The following is a 21,074-nucleotide window of genomic DNA, read 5'->3' on the forward strand; positions in this document are numbered from 1 at the left end:
AATAGAGATTTCACACGAGAGAGTGATCTTAAAATTACAGAAAAGAGAAAGCTGCTTTCAGGCCTTTTATTCCCAGCTTTGAAGCCTTAAAATATATAAAGGACTCCCTTCCCTGTTTTACTTCCCCTTCTCCTGTTATGCCATAACTGCCATATGGAGCCAGTAGGTTTGAAAAAAAAAACTGTTGGAAGTATCTTAAAGATTTCTATGTGACCACTGGTTACACCTTCCCTCAGATATGGAAATATTAAAGAGAAGCTTAATGAAAGATATGTTATGATAGAAACTAATGTGTATATAACATTAGATGTGTAGAGATTTAGTTAAACAGGCAAAAATTAAATGCCTCAAGCTTAAATGAATTTTCAATACACATTAGCCTTGATTTCACTAGGTTTTGACATTCAAGGTCATCCTGAAGGAAAAAAGTAGGTATAAAGTATACAGTTCCCATTTTTTTCACCTGACTCCTAAATTTATACTTTAGGTTTCTCTGTGACTGTTTTACTATGGAAAGTTCATTTCTTCCACTGAAACACGTTTCTTGAGTGTCTACTATGCTCAGGTCCCAAACTTCCTAATTGGATCCTCTCAAGCTTGTTACAGTGCTGAAAATCACAGGTGGTTTACACAACAGAAAGATTTCTAGAGTGATGAGAAAGTGAGGATGTGATATTTTGTCATGGGTTGAGCGTAAGCAACCTGCTAAAATGGTTTGCCAAATGCTACCTATATCCCAAGAGAAGGAAGTGGAAGTAATAGTGTAGCTATATAAATAATGTGAGAAAAAAATAATGGAAAATAGATTTGAGTTCACTGCAGAATGTGGGTCAGGGGAAAAGGTGAAATTTTCATGGAGTGAGGAAAACATATAGATAATTGCTATAACATGAAATGTAATTGGACTTGCTTTGCCTATGAAATGAGAGTGGCTAAATAAAAAAGAATTCAGCCTGGTTATTAGAAGAAACTAAAAACAAAATGACTGATTTTTAAAGAATAAGTGGAAGCCTGACACTCCTTCATACATACAAGTAAAACAGAGATTACTCTTAACATGTCAGGAAAAAATTTAATTGGAAAAAGCATTGATGCAGTAATCATTAAACAATGATAACTGGGTTTGTGGGTCTCAAAAGGAAAACTGGCAGAAATGCAAATAGAAATAGATAAAAATACTATTGTATTTCATATTTACAGCATTCCACTACCAGAATATAAGGTCATATTCTGAGAACTGAGATTTCATTGTGCTCATACTTGTTTCTCCAGTCCCTTGCATAATAGTGCATGGTCAATACATGGTTGAATTAATGAATAAATTATATAAATTAGATTTCAGTAATAAAGTAGAATTGACTGGCATGGAGTGAAAATTGGTATAACTAAAAATATTTTTGTGCATATATCAAAGAAATGTTCAACAAATAACATTTACTTGGGAACTGCTTAAAAATCGTGAATCAGGTTTCCTGGGACATCTTTGTACAGGAAGTTTTCCTGAGCTAAATGAGGGGAAATTGGTATCAATTCTGGTACTATAAATATCAATTTAAGCATGTATTAACCATGCAACTTCCTTTGGACATTACTGTTTATAAAACCATCCTACAAACAGGTACTGAAGGAAAGACCCAGGATGCTAGCATCCTAAAGGCTATATTATTGAGTGTTTTCTTTAAAAAACTTGATTTCCATTTCCCTTACATTAGTTAACCTTGATTTCATAGTATCATCCTGCACAAAGTACAGGTTGCAGAATACTCAAACTGTGCTTATATAGCTATGTTTTTTAAAATAACAGTTGTTTGAAAATCTTATTTTTTTGATGCTGCTTCATCCCTCACACAGCACTTATTTCCCTTGGTTGAGCATGTGGCATGTGACAGTCCATAGCGCCTTCCTTTGCATTACTCTGTATTTCCTGCCTTTGTATGTTTTATGTAAATAATGCATTTATAAAGTCTTCCACTGATAAACAGAGGCAATTGATGCCCTTATAAAATAACAGACTAGTAATAGTGGAGAACCCTAGATCTTTGTGTATTTTTCCCACTTTTACAGTTGTCTGACCCGCAAATTATTCAACAGTTTTTAGCAAATAGCCTTATTTTCCAGAACTTTTTATTATGAGTTTTCAAATATACAGAAAGTTTTAAAAATCATAAAATTAACTGTATACCCACCTAAATTTAAAAACTAACATTTTGCCGTATTTTTTTTAACCAAACATTGGAAAGTAACTTACAGACATGACATTTCATCTCTAAATACTTAAGCATGCATCTTACAAAAATAAGGATGGTCTTTTACATAACCACAATACATTTACATATCTTTAAAAAAAAACAGTAATTCCCTAATATCTGAAGACCTAGTCTGTGTTTAAATTTCCTCTGTTGATCCAGTCAGTTTTCACACATAGTATTTGATTATCTGTTTCATCTATCTAGAACAGTCCCCACTTTGGTTTTTCCTTTTTTTTTTTTTTTTTGAGACGGAGTCTCACTCTGTCACCCAGGCCAGAGTGCAGTGGCGCAATCTCGGCTTACCGCAAGCTTCGCCTCCCAGGTTCACCCCATTCTCCTGCCTCAGCCTCCCGAGTAGCTGGGACTACAGGCATCCGCCACCACGCCTGGCTAATTTCTTTGTATTTTTTTAGTAGAGACGGGGTTTCACTGTGTTAGCCAGGCTTGTCTCGATCTCCTGACCTCGTGATCCACCCGCCTCAGCCTCCCAAAGTACTGGGATTACAGGCGTGAACCACCGCGCCCGGACAGTTTTTCCTCTTTAAGAGAGCAGGTCAGTTGTCTTGAAAAATGTCTCATGTTCAGGATTCAACTGATTATTTACATGTGGGTTGTTCCGGTACCCCCTGTAGTTTGCATAAATTAGAAGTTAGGGCAAAAGGCTTGATTGGGTTGTTTAAACATTTTTAATGATAACACCTCACAGATGTATTTCATAGTGCATCATATCAAAAGTCTCATTAATATCAGGTTGACTCATTATCAATGGATCACTCATTTGAGGTCACCAGATCTTCCCAATATAAAGGTAGTTTTTCCTATTGCAATTAATCTGTGGACTGACACTGGCAGCACATGGATATTTTGATTGCCAACAACTTTTTACCTGGTAAAAAGTAACCAATGGTGATCGTTGCCTGAATCCATTGTCTCATCAATGTTTGCAAAATGACAATTTTCTAATTCTATCACTCTACACTTGTTGAGTGGCATTCTTGTATAACGTTCCCTCATCAACTAGGAATGCACTAGAGGCACAGTCAGCAATTATTTTACCTTAATTACCAGTGTAGGAGTTTAATTACCAGTAAAGAGTTTGATGCTTTCATCTGCAGTGATAACACATGATTCAATGTGTTAAGTCATTTATGATCATTGTTTCTGATGTTCAGATTGTCCCAAATTTGGCCAGGTGGAGCCCTTCAAGTATCTCTTATGTCCTTTTGACATTCACTCTCTAGTCTTTGGACACTTGATTGCCTTCTAACACAAGATATCTCAAGTTGACCTTGCATTTTCAATGCCCCAGGCCTGGAATGAAACCTTTTTCCAAGAATCCCTGGCTCCTTTTAATAGGTAGCTATTTAGAAACCAAGATCTGGGCACTAGGGATTATCACTGCTCCCGGAGTGTCACTGGCAATTCTTTCCAACCATTCAAGTTGGTTTTCATAAAGACAACTCTTCACTCATGCCATCAGTTACCTAATAATCTGTGTAATGAGGGATATAATTACATAACTGGGATAAACTTTCGGGTGCAAACAACTAAATCTTGTTAAGCATGCACCTAAATTGGAGAGAACACTTCCATGTTATATACGCTAGAAAGCAGCAAATTAGCTGCAAAAGGCCTGTGACAATGCCATCAGGAAATTTACAAGGGAATAGAACTTGTCAGTTAATCTGCCAAGTGGGTTAAGTAGAGGGCAATTAAGAAAGCAACTAGATGTATACCTAATACGTTGTGTTTTAACTATTATATGTCTTTATAACTTATGGTGTTTATAAGCTAATAGCCCTCCTTTCCCATCACATCTCTTAAGGCAGATTTCTGGTAAGATCTAAATATTAATCCTAAGGATCTGTTTCATGCAAATCTAAGTACTAGTTTTTCTTACTAAACCTTTATTTGGTCTCTAAAACTTTAAGGCTGTTATGTTTCATTCTTTGTCTTCTGGTGTCAGTTCACTTGCATGTGCCCGAAAATGTATTCTTACTCCTCTGTTTCTGTTCTCCCCATGGCTCTATCTTTCACAATTATTAGCCCCTTAGAACACTATAACCATTAAAAATGGCAAGCATGTGCACTACAGTGATATGTACAAATGCGTAAGTGTGTAAACAGCATCGAGCACTGCACTGTGTATGAATGGGGAAAGTGAAGCCCATGATGCTGAAATGTCATGCTTGAGGTCATATGTCATATAATGACAGAATAAGGATTGGAACCGCATAGCTCCAGCACTTAGTTGAGTTCTTCTTGTAAAATAATGTTAAATGGAAATTCTGAGTACAAAGAGTATGTACCTACAATTTTATAGAATTATGTATTTTTATGAGATTAGAGCACTGAAAGTTTTTTAAATCTGTTTTTGTCTTCTTTCCCATAGAATTTCTTTTTTGTTGTTTGTTTTGTTTTTTGTTTTAAGGAGCAGAGAGTTTAATAGGCAAGAAGGGGCTAGAAGGAAGGGAGAAGGAAGAAAGAAGCAGCTCACCTGTACAGAGACAGGAGAGGGGGCTCCAAAGCCGAAAGAGAAGGTCCCCACCTGCCACGGATACCAGCTAGGTATATATACAGAGGCTGGAGAAGGCAGTGTTTGATTTGCATAGGGCTCAGGGGATTGGTTTGACTAGGCATGTCTTCAAATAGCCAGAGAAAGAGCTGGCCCTCCCACCCATATGCAAATATGGGGCGCCATGATGTTCTACACACGTGAGGATAGGTGGGGGTGGCCATGTTGCCAGGAACATGTGGGGCAAGGGCAAGAAGGCTGTGGGAATTGACATGTTGGGTGGACCCAGTTTCTAATGGCCTGCATTTGCATATCAAAGGTTGATGGCCTGACTGTAAGAGTCGGGGCTTTACAAGAAACTTTTCTGGAGATGCTTTAAAAAACTAAAACTTCCCAAGGACCCCTTTGCCTCTCTGCCTAAAATAATTTCTTATTAACTCCTACCACATTCCTCCCTGTGGTGATATCACACTAACTGCTGTTAGGGGGTTTTGGGTGACGACTCTTTCTGGCTACTTCCTGCTGAAAAGGGGCATCAAATGGGGAACAGCAGTGAGGGCTCCTCCTAGGGTCAACTTAGGGTCCTCGGGAGAATGGCGTGTCCATATGTGGTTCAGTTTGCAGCACCATTTGGAGTTTGACTGCTTTGAGGCGAGAAGAAACAGTTCAAGTTATAGTACTGAGTATACAGGGTCCAAATATCAATACAAGACATATAAGCAAGAGAGGGCTTGATAAAGGGGCTGACCAATTCCATAAAGAAGATTGGAATTCATTAAAGAGGGACTGTAGCCATCCAGGGCTGAAGCCAGCATTTTCCCTGAGCCTGTTAATAATTTTGATTTCATTCTTAAGTACCTGTAGATTTTCCTCTACTAGAGGTGTTAATCATTACTAAACCCAATAAAAAGTGCTAGCAGACTCAGTGATAGTAAAACTTTCATGCTTCCTTTTTGTCAGTAACTATTATCCCTGCTATAAGGATAATAATTAAGCAAAATACAATAGCAGTGGAAACTCTGTCCAATATTTCAGTTAGAAGGTGCTACCATGTATAACCCTCTTGCAAATAGCAGAGTGAGTATAGCAACTTCCACAAGTGTGATGTAGTAGATAATTTCCATGTAAAATTTTACTTGCCAAGATACAGAATTTTCCTTTGGTGGTCTATGAAGCCTTGGTTTTATTTTCCCAAACAAAAAAAAAAACCTGAGTTAATGGGCATCATACTCACTTTCATTAACTGGCAGAATTTGCAGGATAACTGCCCAGAACTAGCATATTGATTCAGATTTTTACATTACCCATCCCTTTTTATTTCTTCCAAACTGTAGGGGATTACCACTTGATTCACAGGAATAAGCAGGGTTAGTATAATATGTAGGCAAAAAGCTTAAAAACAATTGATGAGACTAGGATTTAATGAGAAATGTATGGTAAGTTTTGGAGAAATGTATGATAAGCTTTGGAGCACAGTTTTTCTCTCCAGTCCTCATTTTTGATAAAAACAAATTATGATAGGCCCGTGTGTGTTGTCCGTAGAATAAACTTTAGTCCTATACATGGCCTGATTGTTTGCATAAAGTGCAGCAAGAAAGGTTATTTCTACACAGGCCTTTTGGATTGGCTTCGATGAAACTGTTCTACAAGGAATCTCAGATAAGACCTTTTAAAGCCAAGCCCAGCCATGGGTTTGTATCCTCAAATACCTGTGAGTTGGGTGATCCTCTCCTCTTGAGGCCCCAAGATAAACTCGGAGCTCCCAGACCTGTTAGAAAGTGACACTCTTTACTGACCACAGGTTAGGAATCTTGTGCGGGGACTGTGCAGACAAGGTATGAGGCCAGTTCTCCCCAAGGGGCTTTTATTTGCTCTGCATGTCAAGCTTGATTCCTTAAAAGGAAACACACCCTCAAGCCTTGGTTAAAATAACCAGTTTTTCCAATATGTCCTGTTGACAAAGAAAAATGGATTCTTATTGCACTGATGCAAAGAGCTATATTGCCGTAAGTTAAGAGTACAGCTAGTCTCCAAATTCTAGAGGAACCAGGCAGAGACAAATAAATATGCTCCAAATTTTGTTCACAGGAGTATACCTTACTCAATTATTAAAGGCCATAAATAGTTTAAAACTTTTCTTGACTCTGAAAAACAAAACAAGGATCAGCAATATTCCAAGCAAAGTTAAAAAGTCTGCTTTAACTTTCTCAGTGCAGTCCATTTACTTAACTCTTGTTTTGCTTGATATTTATGAACATATTAGTTCTTTATGAGTCCCATACATTCTCTATCCCAATGTTACAATCTTTAAAGCTATTAAAAACCTGCATTTGAGAACACCTGTTAAACTCCTTAATAGAGCTTGATTATAAACCATTTTTTGAAAAGGAACAAAGCAGGACAACAATTGTCTGTGAATGACAAATTTTTCAGGATAGTTAAAAACATGACTGACAAAGAAGTTTATTTATCTTCGTGGTTTACAATAACTTTACCCTTAATTATGATTGATAGCATATACTTAGACATTAGAATCTTAGAAATCCCATACAATTCTGAAACATATATTAGTATTATTCACCAAACTATAACTTAAATAAGATTGGACATCATTTTGGCAATCTCATGTGACTAAACATGTCAAATAATCCTGTTTACCTCTTTTCTGAATGTTTCAGGGGCCCTCTGAACCATTCAAAAAGCTAGGTATCAGGAAGGACAATTTCCAGATTGCCATAAATTATTTTGCCAAAATGATGACTCAAAAGGCAAAATCCTTTCATTAGCCTTTATTATGAAATGAAAATCTTGTTCAAAGCAAAATTTTACCCTTGCATTAGTTTATTAATGTTAACCCCAATTCGTTTACATGAAACCTTATAGATTATTCCATCAAATCCTAACCAATTTGACCATGAGGTGAAATCATTTTTTTTTTTTTTTTTTTTTTTTTTGAGATGGAGTTTCATTCTTGTTGCACAGGCTAGAGTGCAAGGGCATGATCTCAGCTCACTGCAACCTCCGCCTCCCAGGTTCAAGCGATTCTCCTGCCTCAGCCTCCCAAGTAGCTGGGATTACAGGCATGTGCCACCATCCCTGGCTAATTTTGTATTTTTAGTAGAAACAGGGCTTCTCCATGTTTGTCAGCCTGGTCTCGAACTCCCGACCTCAGGTGATCTGCCCGCCTCGGCCTCCCAAAGTGCTGGGGTTACAGGTGTGAGCCACCGCACCCGGCCAAGGTGAAATCTTTACAAACCTTTTATAACCCTTTTACTAAGGGGCAGATTAGTGTCTTAAGACCTCCTTGCTATGCTTTTATTTTAATGCTTAATTTATGAAAAGACCATATAGATACTATGGGAGAGGATGGTGTAGTGCTTCTACCATGCATTGCATTGCAAGGCAGCCCAAAGCCAATTGGCTTATTTTGTAATTAGCCCATCCCTGATGGGAGTCTCATCTCCCAGTGCAGGGTGAGGATGTTTCCTTATCTTCCAGGTGGCCAAGAGCATCCCTGATTTATAACTACTATTAGCCATCCCTTACAGTGTATTTTGTACTTGATTATTACACACCAAAGCTTTCTTGTAAAAATGCGAAGTAATTTCTGATACCCCCAAAACTCAAAACCATCAGATAACACAGTGCAAAACAGAACAGAGCCTTTGATTTTGAGAGGGAACTATTTGCTTTTAATTCCTGGGGTTTCATGAGGAAAACAGAGGGTTTTTTCCCAAAACGGGGTCTGTGGCGCCTCCTCTGTGTTTCCTGAGGAGTCCCATGCTACCAGAAGTTATCTTAGGGCCTTTTATACATGCATTAAGAGTAGTAAGACAAAAAATGGAGAAAAATAATTCAGTCGGCTGAGATGAGCCTTTTTCCAGAAAAACAAGATTCAAGAAAAAACATAAAGGCCTTTTAATATACCTATAACTTGATTTTCCACTTTTAATTAAGCTGAGCACTCTTTAAGAAAATTCTTTTAAATCCTTTGTCACTTGAACTTAGCCATGCCAAGCAGTTAAGATTTTTGGCTTTTGAACTTTACAATAAGTAACCTCACAGGTAAAACTAAAGAGCTTTAATTAGGTTATGACTTAACCAGGAGTGTAAAAGGTATTTTTAAAGGAGTGACAGGCAGTTTTTTTTTTTTTTTTTTTTTTTCCTGAGACAGAGTCTCGCTCTGTCACCCAGGCTAGAGTGCAGTGGCATGATCTTGGCTCACTGCAACCTCTGCCTCCTGGGTTCAAGCAATTCCTCTGCCTCAGCTTCCCGAGTAGCCAGGACTACAGGTGCATGCCACCACGCCTGGCTAATTTTTGTTTTTTTAGTAGAGACAGGGTTTCGTCATGTTGATTAGGCTGGTCTTGAACTCCTGACCTCGTGATCCACCCGGACAGGCAGCTTTTGAAACTGTCACTGCAAAATTGTGACTGAGACAGTGGAAGAGATCTCACCCAAACAACTCCATTTTGTTTCCAGCCCCCAAACTGTCCTTGCCCATCCCCGGGCACAGGCTGAACCAACTTTGGGAGGAGCTTGGTTTACAGTTTATAGTCTAAAACAAAGAAGATAGGAGCTGCTTCTCAAGATATACTTCCCTTTTGCTTGGGGACCAGACCAAGAAACTAGCTACAGGATTAGAAACCATGGCCCAAGAGCCATGCAATTGGAGGCTACAAGATTTTGACCCTCACTAAACAGCTGTTATGATCAGTGCTTAAGATGTTTTGTAAACCCTGCCCTTGGTGGATCAGCTGACGCAGCCCAGACTGACAAACTGGCTTATCTGATTTCGCACAAGAAGACAGCCACCATTGTAAAATGGCGGAGACAAAAACAAAGTATTGCCACACGGTTACAGATTATGTTTCCATGACATGAAACAAGATGGAGGCCTGTAGCCAAGTTTGCCACTGGATACTTTGCTGGGCTGGTTTGAACAGCAGGCTTATGGGGTTCTGGGCCTGCATCCTGACCTAAGATACCTTTTCTTTAACAGAACCATACAGAAAGACATACAAAGAAGAGCAGATTGTTTACAGCTTAAGACCAACCTCACAAATCCTTTTTCATTAACTATAAATTTAAAGAAAACATAAACAACGATCTTTATTATCCCTTTTGCCGGTTTCCACAGGAAGAGAGAAGCCAAAAGCCTGACTGGTAAGAAATTTTTACCCTTTTGCCAGCATATCAGGCTTCTGGGCTGGGTTTCCTTCCCCCTAGCTCAACTCTATGCCAAACATTTTAAGGTTTGGAAAATTAACCTTTTCCATGTTGGAAGAACATTATAAAAGAGAAGCCATTTTAAACTGCAAGACAAGGAAAAACACCACAGAAAGGAGTTCCAGTTAGGGTTGTCAGGAGGTATTGCCTCTTTTCCTATTGGGAATGGTGTTTTCCCTTTGCCTTCCCTATTTTTTTCTTTTCCCTTTTGGCCTCTATAGGAGACATTACTTATCTCCAAAATTTTCTCCTGCTTGCAGAGCTGCTTATTTTACCTACAGTAAGGGTTTGACTTAGCAGCAACATAACATCCCTTCATGAGAGGTTAAATACCTGAGTTAAATTTTGGAAAGCTTCTATATACTTATTAAGGTCATCAGAAAACCAGCCTAAGTCTCCCTTTACTTGCCAAAGGTCCTGCAATGAGAAGGGAACTTGAAGGGGCCCCAAATAAGGGGGACCCTCAGATGACTTCCCTGAAAGTTACTTTTTTAATTTTGGGGAACTGTTTTCCCTGGGCCTGCCTGATATGACTGCAAAAGAAAATAATCCACTTTTTCTTCACAGTTTCAAGGTCAAAAGAGTCCCAGTGCTTCAAAATACACTCAAGAGGAGTGCATGTTGAAGACGGTCTGTTACCCATCTAGAAAGAGAAGTGAGAATAAAAGCGTCCTTTTAGTCTCCTTCCTTTTGGTATGAAATCCAGGATGGAGAAGAAAGCAGTAGGAGGCATCCCCCAACTATTTTCTCTCCTTTGTTCCTGGATTCCCAGCACTCATTTGAATGTTCCACCCATGACTGCAGGTGTGACCCTCCAAGCCATGGCACCAGAGGATCTGAGTTTGGGGCCATAGTCACGCTGTTCCCAAGCAATCAGTTATCTGCCTTTTATTTACCTTTGACCTCCTAGACTTGGGTGGCCTGTGTGCCTCCCAAAAAATGGATTTGAAGAAAAACCATGTAATTGGGAAGAGACCCTTTAAGGGAGGGGATGTGATAGATTGAACTCTATATCCTGCCATTATAGCCCATGCTAAAGCATTTACCCATAGAAGAATGGTTCCGGTTAACTTCTGAACTTAAAATCCCCTTACTAATTAAGCACCGTCTTAGTAGGAGCCAGAATAGATGGCTTAAAGGAACATAGGAACTGAATGGCCGTTTTCCTGCCAGTGGGACAATATTGAGACTAAAATTTGGCCGTGGAAGACATCCTACTCCTAACTGTTAAAAGCAGAAACTTCCCATTCTTAGAAGAGGCCTACAGCCTGATTTCTACTAGGTGGCTTAGAAATACCATGTGCTTGCCAGAGAAAACGTAGAGAGAGAGACACTTATTGAGTTACTGCCTGCCGTGATTCACGATCTTTTCTAACAGACAGAATCCTGCACATTAGACACACAGAGAGACCACAGATAGAAAGAAAGTTTTGGCGACAGGGTAGCTGGAAGAGAGCCTTGAGACTAAAGAACAGATTTAAAGTTGAAATCCGCTCCATACTCACCAGTCTCATGATTGAATTTCCTTTCCCGGCCAATGCACCAAAATGATACGGCTCCGATGAGGGGAGGAACACCAGGGTTCTTGGTCCTCATGCTGGTTTAGATAAAACAACATGGACATATGTGGAGTGGTTTTAAGGGGCAGATAGTTTACTAGGCAAGAAGAGGAAAGAAAGAAGGGAGAAGGAAGAAATAAGCACCTCCCTTGTACAGAGACGGGGGTGGTGGGAGGCTCCAAAGCCAAAAGAGGTCCCCCTCCCATACAGTTTCTTAAATTCAAATGTTTAAATGAGAACATCTCAATTCAGGATGCACCTCCTCCTACCAATTTTTCACTCAGATCTATCCCAAGTTTCAAAGCCATATAGTCAGTGATCACCCAAAACTATCTCATAAGTACTTTATGTGGTTTAACCTAAAACTAAATTGTTTTCATCCCCAAACCTCTTCTTTCTAAATTCATTATAACTTTGACAGGGGAGCTAGGAGCCACTCTCTTATTCACCAATAATCATCTTAGTCTATTGGTCTTACAAGAAAGTTGGCTGTTTCATGCCTACAAGAGTAGAGGTTTTTTCTTGAAGAACAATTTTGGGCCATATCAAAATAAGATCTGCATCCAGAAGTTGAAAAGTAATGATCTCCACTGTAAACTGATTTTAAACTATACCTGGAATATTCATGCTGAGCACTATATTTTACATTAGAGTCATCCCTCAGTATTGGTTCCAGGATTGGTTCTAGGACTCCCATGGATACCAAAATCCTTGGATGCTCAAGTAGCTGATATAAAAATGGCATAGTATTTGCATATAACTGATGTACATTCTCCCAAATACTTTAAATCATCTCTAGATTACTTATAATACCTAATACAATGTAAATACCATGTAGATAGTTTTACATTTTTTATTGCATTATTTTGAGGTTTTTCTGCTCAATATTTCCAATCTGTGGTTGGGTGAAATGCAGAACATGGCCAGGCACCATGGCTCACGCTTGTAATCCCAGCACTTTGGAAGGCCGAGGTGGGCGGATCACGAGGTCAGGAGATCGAGACCATCCTGGCCAACATGGTGAAACCCCGTCTCTACTAAAATACAAAAAATTAGCCGGACATGGTGGCACACGTGCCTGTAGTGCTAGCTACTCGGAAGGCCGAGGCAGGGGAATTGCTTGAACTCAGGAGGCGGAGGTTGCAGTGAGCCAAGATCATGCCACTGCACTCCATCCTGGCAACAGAGCAAGACTCCGTCTCAAAAAAAAAAAAAAAAAAAAAAAAAAAAAAAGCACAACATTTGCATACCAAGGGACAAGAGCCAACTCTATAATACCTTACCCTAGGGTCCTGGGAAGTCCCACCTGCTAAGGAGACTCTAATACCACTAAAATAGAGGTGATCAAGGATGCTGAGAAGGCCAATTTCTGGTCCTGCCCTTTCTCGAACCAAAAGAAAGCAGTAATGGAAAAGATTCACTTAAGAACCAGAAAGGGGGCGGGTGTGGTGACTCATGCCTGTAATCCCAGCACTTTTGAAGGCCAAGGCGGGTGGATCACCTGAAGTCAGAAGTTCAAGACCAGCCTGGCCAAAATGGCGAAACCCATCTCTACTAAAAATACAAAAATTAGCCGGGCACAGTGGAACGCACCTGTAGTCCCAGCTACTCAGGAGGCTGAGGCAGGAGAATCACTTGAACCCGGGAGGAGGAGGTTGCAGTGAGCTGAGATCACGCCACCGCACTCCAGCCTGGGGTGACACAGTGAGACTCCGTCTCAAAAAAATAAAAATAAAAATAAAAACCAGAAAGGCACTAAGAGATGCATAATAGGCAAGTAGGCACTCAATAAATATTAACTGAATGTGGTATTCTGATATGCACTGTGCAAAGTGCTGGCAAGATACAGTAGTTCAGAGAAGTGCTAAGTATTCAAAAAAGATAGATTTGCACTTTCTAGAATAAAGAAAGATGTCAACCATACTTTTTTTCTTTACTGCAACATTTGTATTTGCAGAGTGCTTTGTAATTACAAAGCATTTTTATATTTTCACATTAATTTAATCTGTATGTGTTAGACTGCAGACTGGAAAGGGACTGACCCAGGTACCACCTCTCTTCTAGGACCCAGAATATCCATCATAGATGAAACTTAACTTTAAAATGATTGTGTAGTGGAAGAATGAAAAGTATTCATCTTGCAACCAGGATGAATACTTATCTCAACTCAGGATGCACCTCTCCCTGGAAAGGTGCATCCTGAGTTGAGATGTGCCTAGAAACCAGAGAAGAGAGATGGCCCAAACCTACCTGAGACCTAGCTGCAAAGCATGGTGGCCGTTTCTTCCCCTGCCTCTCAGAACCAGCAGGACTGTAAGCCAGGAGTTCAAGACTGCAGTGCACTAGATCCGGCCTGTGAATAGTCACTGCACTCAGCCCGGGCAACATAGCAAGACCACATCTCTAGAAAGAGAGAGGGAGAGAACGATAAAAAAGAAAGAAAGACTATAAAGAGCTGGGAAGGGAAAGAAGCCAGATTATCAGACCCACCTTGACAAAATTCCCACCAATCAGTGGGCACTATATACCCTGCGATTCCCAAAGGAGAGGTCAAATGAGAGTCTAGTAGTATTCCTACTCACTCCCAGATCTAGAAAAGCAGGCCATGAACTGTTATTTTGGCCAGCACCTCTCTCCCTGAATTCCCAGACCTAGGTGGAGACTGCTCTCTTTCTCTACCAAGAATTGGCAAACTACTGCTAGCTGGCGGCCCAAGCTAGCACGCGCACACACACACATTTTTACATTTTTAAATGGTTAAAAAAAATATTTCGTGACACGTGAAAATTACAGTGAAATTCAAATTTCAGTGAAGTTTTTTTTGGAACACAGCCACACCTATTTGCTTACTGTCCAAGGCTGATTTTGTGCTACAACAGCAGAACTTTCAACCATGAGATCGCAAAGCCTAAAATGTGTACTATCTGGCCCTTTATAGAAGTTCACCAACTGCTTCTACACCATGGGGTGGGGTCTAGGTCTATTTACTAAGCCATACAACCATCCAGGCAAAGAAATAAAAGAAGCAACACTCCTGGGGGGTAAAGTGGGGGAGTGTCAGAAAATAAAGTCAATTAGGAGAGCTTTGAAGCAGGGAAATGGAGTATAGAGGCACAACGCCAGAAGTCCAGGTTCAGAGAATAATCATTCAACCCGGCTCAGGAAGCAGGTGGACAATGCTGCTTAGAGCAAGGACGCCCTCTGTCGACATTTCCTTGATTGTGCGCCTATAACCTTATAAAATCAGGGTGGAGGCATTCGAACGTAGAGCCTGCGGGAGGAGTTAAGTGGGCGGGTTCAAGAGGAGCGGTCTCTCTTTCTGGAGTGGCTGGTGTTCCTGTACTCTTTCGCCAAAGTCTTCCCAAAGGAAACTTGGGTTCCAATTCGCACTAACGAGACACGCAACTCGCACTAACAGACGTGTATCCCTTTCCTCTCCCTAACTTCAGTCTTCAGTCCCTTACTCAGATAAGTTTGCAGAGAGGGCAGCTTCTCCGAAGTGAGTCCCCTTTTCGTTGTTTTTTTTTTTCGAGACGGAACCTCGCTCTGTCACCCAGGCTGGAGTGCAGTAGCGCAATCTCGGGTCTCTGCAACCTTTGCCTCCCGGCTTCAAGCGATTCTTCTGCCTCAGCCTCCCGAGTAGCTGGGACTACAGGCGCGCGCCACCACGCCCAGCTAATTGTTGTATTTTTAGTAGAGAGGGGGTTTCACTATATTGGCCACCCTTTTTTTTCCTTTTCTTTTTGTTTTTGTTTGTTTGTTTGTTTGAGACGTAGTCTCGCTTTGTCGCCATGCTGGAGTGCAGTGGCGCGATGTCGGCTCACTGCAACCTCTGCCTCCTCGGTTCAAGCGATTATCCTGCCACAGCCTCCCGAGAAGCCGGGACTACAGGCGCCCGCCATCATGCCCAGCTAATTTTTTTATTTTTAGTAAAGACGAGGTTTCACCATATTAGCCAGGCTGGTCTCTTATCTCCTAACCTCGTGATCCGCCCGCCTCGGCCTCCCAAAGTGCTGGGATTACAGACGTGAGCCACTGTGCCTGGCCCACCATTGGCCACCCTATTCATTATTAACTGAGATTCGTAACTGCACCCCAGCTCGACTTCCTCCCGACTCCGAGAGGCGGCGAGTCCACCCACTGGCGCGGTAACTCCCCTTGCTCACCCCGGGAAATGGCCCGCAGTTTGGCTGAGACGGGTGGGACACCCAAGGGACCAATACCACCTTCCGTAAGATGGGATTCGAACCTAAAACTCGTTCCTAACGGCCTAGGTGCAAGAGCTACCCCTCCCCGAACTACGACTTCCTCAGGTTTCAGAGCGGACAGCTCCACGGCCCAGAAAGAGACGCAGGGAGGAGCCCAGCTTCCGTCTCGAAAGGGACTCTGGGACACTGGGCGGGCCCAGGAACGCAGTGTTCTTGGGAAATGTGGTCCACAGCCTCCGCTGCGCAGGCGCCGTGGCCCTGCTCCACGCGCGCTCGGCTGAAGACCCCTATACCCGAGAGCGCGCACGCACCCTGCCGGGGTACGAGAAGGCGTGGCGGATGCTGAGGCAGGCCCTACCGGTCTCGGTGGCGGTGTTGTGGTGAAGGCGGCCGGGTTTATTTAAGGCTGACTACGAATTTAAGTGGGAGAGACATGCAGTTTGTAAGATCTTCCCACCCCAAGGGGGAGATCGGCAGCGGAATGTGTCGCGCGCTGCCTTGGGTGCGCACCCACACACTGGCAATAATAAATGCTTGCTTTATTCCTTTATTTAACATCTTTCAAATTAATAATTTGTTCCCTAGGATACTCAAACTGACCAATGAGGTTTTATTTATTTAGTTGTTTATTTGCTTGCTTCTTAAGTGTTGTTATATAACAAATTCATGTGACGTGTGTTTCAAATCCTTGTAGTTATTATTCCTATTGATACTCAAATTGTTCCGTCTTTGACCTGTGGAAGCCTTTTTAGGTTGATTCCTGAGGCCTTTAACATCACCCTAGTTGTCAATACTTCTTTGTTTTCTGAAATGATAAGGTATACCAGGTTCAACTGGCACACTTCTTTCCCCATACCTAGATTTAATGATTTCTTCGGAGGCCCTGGTTCCTTTTGGTGGGAGATGGTATTTACAAACCACAATCTAGGTGCAAGGGCTACTCATCACTGTTGAATAGTGATGTGTCTAGACCTCTCCCAAATAGAGCTACAGTTCAAACCGATACTCCCAATTCAAATTCAAACAACAGGATTTTTACTTAACCTCATCAGTCTTATATCTGTATCTCTATTCTCCAATGTTGGAAACCCAAATATTATCAGTTATGCCAATATAATTACTCATTTACTTTATCAAACAATACACACATTTTTAAAAATTTCAGAACAATTATAATAGTACCACCACCATTATTATGGAAAAGTTCAAGATTTTTTAAAAATTATTTTTGTCCTTAGAGTATACCCTACTAGAGATGTACAGTCAAGTCAATGAAACTTAAAGTAACTTGGAATAATTTTTCTCTGGGTGTTATAACACCAACTCCACAGTGTAGTAGACCATATGATGGCCCCCAGAGATATCCAGGTCCTAATCCTTAGAACTTGTGAATGTTACTTTATAATGTCAGAATGGATTTTAGGTGTGCATAATTAGGGATCTTGAGATGGGGAGGTTATCCTGTTTTTCCTGGGGAGCTCTGTATGAAATTACAAATGCCTTATAAGAGACAGGCAGAAGAAAATTTAACAGGGGAGAAGATGATAATGTGACCACAGAGGCACATATTGGAGTGATGCAGTCATTAACCAAGAAATGCCAGTAATCAGAAACCGGAAGAGGCAAGGAATGGATTTTACCCTAGAGCCTTTGGAGGGAGCACGGCCCTGACAACGTTTTGATTTTGGCCCAGTGAAACTGATTGCAGATTTCTTGCCTCCCAAACTGAGAAAGTGTTCCAAGACACCAAGTTTGTGGTGCTTTGTACAGTGGCCACAAGAAACTAATACACACAAGTTCCTTTGTTTCATTGTACTTTCAAGGTTTATGGATTGTTTTTTCCTTAATATATTTTGGTTTTAAAACTAGGAAAAGTTTTTTATGCTATCAAAGTAGAATCCACAAAACAAAGTACATTAGAGAAACCCAACTTCTATTCCTATGCCCTCTACCCAGTTCATTCCCTCTCCTGTAGCTAATCACTTTTAAATTTTATGGTTTATTCTTCCACTTTTTAGCATAAACAAATGTGTACATATATATTTCTATCCCTTCCATTCTCTCTTAAACTGTAGCATACTATTCACGCATCCATCCATCTTGTTTTTCCCACATAAAAATAAATCCTAAGGATCACAGAGATATTTCTCATTCCTTTTTACAGTTGCATATTACCATATTGTTTGGTTGTTCTACAGTGTATCCAAGCAGTCCTTTAATGACAAACATTTGGAGAATTTCCAAAAGGTGGAAAATAAGGAGAGAGAAAGAAACATAGATAAGGTGGGACAAATAGAAAACAAATAGCAAGAAGGTAGACTTAAACCCAAACACATTTGTAATTACATTAAACATAAATGGATAAATAAGAGAAGATCAAAGACTGTCAGACTGAATTTTTTAAAACTTACTTTGTTTATAAAAGATGCACTGTAAATTTCAGGGCACAAAAAGTAGAAAGTGAAAGCATGGAGAAAAGGTATACCACACTAACCCTAATCGAAAGTTAATGTTGCTATATTAATATCACGCAAAGGACATTTTAAGGCAAGAAGTATTACTAGAAATGAAGAATAATATAATGATACAAGCATTAATCCACTAGATAATCATAACTGCACCTTTAAAATGTACCCAATAACTTAATCTCAAAATATATAAAGCAGAAACTGTCGGAATTGAAAGGAAAAGTAAATCCTGAATCATAATATGATAACATACCTCTGTCAGTAACTGGTAAAATAAACAGATTTAAAAAATCAGTAAAAGTATACACAGTTTAAAGAATGTGATTAGGGCACTCATGGTGGCTCACATCTGTAATCCCAGCACTTTGGGAGGCCAAGGTGGGAGGGTCCCTTGAGGCCAGGAGTTCATGACCAGCCTGGGTAACACAGCAAGACCCCATATCTACAAAAAAAAAATAGAAAAATAAAAATTAGCTGAGTATGCAGGCCTACACTTGTAGTCCTAGCTACTTGAAAGGCTGAGGCAGGAGAATCCCTTGAGCCAGGAGTTTGAGGCTGCAGTGAGCCATGATCACACCACTGCACTCCAGCCTGGGTCTTGCACAGGGTCTTGCTCTATTGCTGAGGCTAGAGGGCAGTGGCACGATCTCGGCTCACTGCAAACTCCACCTCCTGGGTTTGAGCAATTCTTCTGCCTCAGCCTCCAGAGTAACTGAGACTACAGGTGCCCGCCACCACACACAGCTAATTTTTGTATTTTTATTAGAGATGGGTTTCCATATTGGCCAGGCTGGTCTCAATCTCCTGACCTCATGATCTGCCCGCCTTGGCCTCCCAAAGTACTGGGATTATAGGCGTGAGCCACCTCTCCCGGCCCAGTCATGGGTTCTTAGTTTCTGTTTCTGGTTGGGCCAGTAAAGCCCCTTCCTCATTCTTTTCCGCTTATCACTAGAGACAGAAACTAAAAACCATGGCTTCAGGCTGCTAAAAGCCTAAAACAAAATAAAACAAACAGAACAACACAACAACAAAATCAAATGGGTTGGACAAGCTTGCCAGATGTCCTCAGAATGCAGCACTCTTTTTGTTTGTTTGTTTTTTGAGATGGAGTCTTGCTCTGTCGCCCAGGCTGGAGTGCAGTGGCGCAATCTCAGCTCACTGCAACCTCCACCTCCCGGATTCAAGCGATTCTCCTGCCTCAGACTCCCCAGTAGCTGGGACTACAGGTTCATGCCACCACGCCCAGCTAATTTTTTGTATTTTTAGTAGAGACAGGGTTTCACCATGTTTCAATCTCCTGACCTCATGATCCGCCCACCTCGGCCTCCCAAAGTGTTGTGATTACAGGCGTGAGCCACTGCGCCCGGCCGGAATGCAGCACTCTTTACTTGGAGATAATGCCAATGAACAGGCTTAGGTTGAAGGATTATAATGGTCATGTAAAATCGATAATGCCTATAGCCCCTACCTTTAGTGAGTACGTAGGCACATCCCAAGTTTAGTCATAGCTCCTTGTAGTTTCTTTTTATTTTTGAGACAGAGTCTTGCTCTGTTGCCCAGGCTGGAGTGCAGTGGCATGATCTCGGCTCACTGCAACTTCCATCTCCCAGGTTCAAGCGATTCAACTGCCTCAGCCTCCGGAGTAGCTGGGACTACAGGCTCACGCCACCACACCCGGCTATATTGTTGTATTTTTAGTAGAAATGGAGTTTCACCATGTTGCCCAGCCTGGTCTCGAACTCCTGACCTCAGGTGATCCGCCTTGGTCTCCCAAAGTGCTGGGATTACAGGTGTGAGCCACTGCGCCTGGCTTCCTTGAAGTTTCTTACAAGTAGAAGCACTAACAAAGGACGATGCATTCCTCCTCCTGCTTCCTGAGGATGCCCTACTCTGTAACAGGGTAGTTTCCAATAAACTTGCTTCTTTCACCGTGCTCTGTGATTCACTCTGAATTCTTTCCTACGTGAAATCCAAGAACCTGCTCTTGGGGTCTGGATCGGGACCCTCTTTTCTGGCAACAGGAACATGTGCACTCAGGACAGAGCTCTCCCAGGGGTAAAAGGATTTGAACATTATGAGTTCTCGAGCAAGTAGCTGACGTACTGGTGGTGGTGAGAGGAGATGTCTGGGGTGAATGTTCCAGAGGTAGAGGTGCTGGTGCTGGTGAGGCATGGGGATGCCAGTGTGTGTGTGTGGGGGGGGGCGGGGGGGTGGAGATAAGAGGTTCAAAGAACAGCAGGGTAAGTGGAACTATCATCCTGTGGACATTGACTTCATGGAGCATGAAGCTAAGGCTTGGGGTTTGTGAACAAAAGTCTCTAGAAGATAAGTGGGAAGCAGAGTGACCGGTGGGTTTGTGAGCAACAATAACAAGGTGCGCATGAAGCTGCATCCTGGGTGCCATGAGGTTTAAAGGAAAATAAGCCAATCATTTTCATGTTGAACTTGGCTTAAACTTTCTCGTCATTTTCTGTGCTCCGGGAATTCCTCTTATGTACATCATAGAAATGGCAGCTCGAAGGAGTAATAAAATATTTATGATGTACAATGAATGTAGATATTTGCAGCTTTTCATGTTTCAGATATTTAAACTTGTAAGAAAATTAAGGGAATGTTTAAAATGAAATTTTCAGCTGGGCGCGGTGGCTCACGCCTGTATAATCCCAGCACCTTGGGAGGCCAAGGCTGGTGGATCATGAGGTCAAGAGATCAAGACCATCCTGGTTAACACAGTGAAATCCTGAAATCCCGTCTCTACTAAAAATACAAAAAATTAGCTGAGCGTGGTGGTGGGTGCCTGTAGTCCCAGCTACTTGGGAGGCTGAGGCAGGAGAATGGCGTGAACC

At 41.4% G+C, this 21,074-nt stretch overlaps 1 long non-coding RNA gene across 1 annotated transcript; it reads right to left on the minus strand.

Annotated features, from left to right (window-relative positions):
* Positions 1 to 75: 75 nt before the first annotated feature.
* On the minus strand, positions 76 to 15,964 carry LOC106634484 (uncharacterized). The gene is made up of 4 exons (XR_001337857.5): positions 15,719 to 15,964; positions 13,803 to 13,955; positions 11,499 to 11,590; positions 76 to 2,875 (listed from the first exon to the last, which is right to left on the minus strand). It is a non-coding gene; the product is annotated as an uncharacterized LOC106634484 (long non-coding RNA).
* Between the last annotated feature and the right edge of the window lie 5,110 nt (positions 15,965 to 21,074).

The sequence above is a fragment of the Pan paniscus genome, chromosome 19 (assembly GCF_029289425.2).
Source record: "Pan paniscus chromosome 19, NHGRI_mPanPan1-v2.0_pri, whole genome shotgun sequence".
Lineage (NCBI taxonomy): Eukaryota > Metazoa > Chordata > Mammalia > Primates > Hominidae > Pan > Pan paniscus.